Here is a 3274-nt window from a genome sequence, read left to right as displayed (position 1 = left end):
AAAAAAAAGAAAGAAAGAAAGAAAGGAACTATGAAGCCACGAAGAGATATGGAAGAACCGTCAATGCATATTACTAAGTGAAAGAGTCATACTGTATGATTACAATTACATGACATTCTGGAAAAGGCAAAACTGTGGAGGTAGTGAAACGATCAGTGGTTGACCAGGGTTGAGAGGAGGAAGGAATGAATAGGCAGAGCACAGAGGATTTTTTAGGGCAGTGAAAATACCCTGTATGATATACTACAATGGTACATAAATGCCATTACATATTTGTCAAAACCCATACAATGTACAACACCAGGAGTAATCCTTAATGTGGACCGTGGTCTTTGGGTGATAATGTGTCAATGTTGGTTCATCAGTTGTAACAAATATGCCACCCTGGTGGGGGATGTTGATAGTGAGGGAGGCCATGCATATGTAGGTCAGGGAGTGATGGGAAATCTTTGAATCTTCTACTCAGTTTTGCTGTGAACCTAACACTGCTCTAAAAATTAAAGTATATTTTAAAATTGATGGGATTATACTATGTACAATTTTCTGTATCTTGACTATCTTTATTTTTTAATTTTTTGTGGAGACAAGGGTTTTGGTATGCTGGTCTTGAACTTCTGGACTCAAGCGATCCTCCCACCTCAGCCTCCCAAAGCACTGGGATTACAGGCATGAGCCATTGTTAATGACCTTTTTTTTTTTTTTGGAGACAGAGTTTCATTCTTGTTGCTTAAGCTGGAGTGCAATGGTTTGATCTCTGCTCACTGCAACCTCCGCCTCCCAGGTTCAAGTGATTCTCCTGTCTCAGTCTCCCAATAGCTGGGATTACAGGTGCCCACCACCACATCCAGCTAACTTTGTATTTTTAGTAGCGACAGAGTTTATCCATGTTGGTCAAGCTGGTCTTGAACTCTCAACTTCAGGTGATCTGCCTGCCTCAGCCTCCCAAAGTGCTGGGATTACGGGTGTGAGCCACCACTCCTGGCCTCCTCCTTTTTATTTATTAATATATCTTAGAAAGATTTTCCATGGGCTGGGCACAGTGGTTCATGCCTGTAATCCCAGCACTTTGGGAGGCTGAGGTGGGTGGATCACGAGGTCAACAGATCAAAAGCATCATGGCCAACAGGGTGAAACCTGGTCTCTACTAAAAATACAAAAATTAACTGGGCATGGTGGCACATGTCTGCAGTCCCAACTACTCCAAAAATTGAGGCAGGAGAATCACTTGGACCCGAGAGGTGGAGGTTATCCCACTGCACTCCAACCTGGCAACAGAGCAAGACTCTGTCTCAACAACAACAACAAAAAGAGAGATTGCCCCACTGCACTCCAACGTGGCAACAGAGCGAGACTCTGTCTCAAAAAAAAAAAAAAAAAAAAGATTTTCCATGACAACATATACAACTGTACTCCATTCAATCAAATGGATTAATACTATGTCATGGCATAGATACCATCATAAGTTATATAGCCAGATGCCTCTTAGTAGACATGTTTTTGGTCCCTTGTTATAGATAATACTTCAGTGAACACCCTTGTATTCATCCTTTGTGTACACACAAGGGAACAGCCATAGGATAAAGTTGAGTCAAGGGGTAAGTATATTTACAAGAGTGAACGTACCACCCTCCCACTCCAAAGCCAATGGAGACGTCCCACCATTACAGTCAATGATGGTGACCACTCAGTCTACTTTGTGGCTTTGAGAAGTAGGTATCACCAAGAGGTGAAGAGACTAGCCCAGTGACACACAGTTAAATGATTTTTCCCAATAAATACACGTGATACAAAATTCAAAAAGAATATAACGTTATGCCAGTTAGGACTAGGTTTGTCTGCATGTGATATAAAAAAATCAAAATAATTGTGGTTTAATGACCCAAGGCTGGGTGCCGTGGTTCACATCTGTAATCCCAGCTCTTTGGGAGGCCAAGGTGGGAGGATCACTTGAGGCCAGGAGTTCGAGACCAGCCTGGACAACATAGCAAGACCCCATCTCTACCAAAAATTTTTTTATTTAGCTGAGCATGGTGGCAAATGCCTGTGGTCCCAGCTACTTGGGAGGCTGAGAAGGGAGGATTGCAGGAGTTCGAGGCTGCAGTAAGCCATGATCCCACCACTGTACTCCAGCCTCAGTGATAGAGCAAGACTGTCTCAAAAATAAAATAAATTACTCAAGGTTATTATCTCTTATATAAAACAAATGCCCCAGAGTGGGGCAGTCCAGAGCTGGTATCATAGCACCTGAAGTCATTAGCAACTTCCTGCTTTCTGCTCCACCACTCCTGGGGTGTGGTCCCTATCTTTATTGTCAAAGATGCCTGTTAGATTCCTGACCATCACATCTGCATTCCAGGCAGCTGGATGGAGAAAGCGATGAAGAAATATGGGACAAAGATTACCCGGTAGCATCTTTATAAATCTATTTGTATAAAGTTTTTTTTTTTTTTTCTTTTAGACGGAGTTTCGCTCTTGTTACCCAGGCTGGAGTGCAATGGCGCAATCTCAGCTCACTGCAACCTCCACCTCCTGGGTTCAGGCAATTCTCCCGCCTCAGCCTCCTGAGTAGCTGGGATTATAGGCACACGCCACCATGCCCAGCTAATTTTTTGTATTTTTAGTAGAGACGGGGTTTCACCATGTTGACCAGGATGGTCTCGATCGCTTGACCTCATGATCCACCCACCTCGGCCTCCCAAAGTGCTGGGATTACAGGCGTGAGCCACCGCGCCCGGCCATAAAGTTGTTCTTTAACATCACAAAATACATCTACATGTATTTTGCTTAGTCATATGGTCACATCTAGCTGCAAGGGAGGTTGAAAAATGCAGTTTTTATTCTCTACAGTCAAAGTCTTAGCTAAAAATTGGGGGTTCTAAATACTAAGGAGGAAGGGATGAATAGATATTGTAGCAAGCAATTTGTCTCTGTCGTGGTTACATTGCAAAAAACAAACTTACCTCCTTTCCCAGGCAGCCATTGTTAACATGTCTTGAATATCTAGAAAAAATCCTTTGTTCAGGACTTTTTTCCTACTCTGCCAAGAGTCATCATGACCCGCTCACACTCCACCCTTATGAATTTGTCCCGCCACTTCGCATCTCTTATTTGATTCTCACAAAAGCTCTTCAGTGGGTTGGGCAGATCCCATGATCCTCATTTCATCCGGGAAGAAACTGAGGCCTAGAGGGGGAAACTGACTGCCTAAAATCGTCATGTAAAGGATAGAGGCAGGAAAAAGTGGGGCGTGTTTCCCAAACACAGGACACATGCA

The 3274-nt window shown here is 43.3% G+C and overlaps 1 protein-coding gene across 4 annotated transcripts in view; it reads left to right on the top strand.

The window, feature by feature from the left end:
• The window catches only part of LHFPL4 (LHFPL tetraspan subfamily member 4), a 48496-nt gene that overhangs the window by 32416 nt on the left and 12806 nt on the right, over positions 1-3274 (top strand). The gene's annotated exons all lie outside the window — the stretch shown is intronic.

This window comes from Callithrix jacchus, chromosome 15 (genome assembly GCF_049354715.1).
Source record: "Callithrix jacchus isolate 240 chromosome 15, calJac240_pri, whole genome shotgun sequence".
Lineage (NCBI taxonomy): Eukaryota > Metazoa > Chordata > Mammalia > Primates > Cebidae > Callithrix > Callithrix jacchus.
Note: the sequence above shows the minus strand (reverse complement) of the source record. Positions and strands in the feature narration are given on the sequence as shown.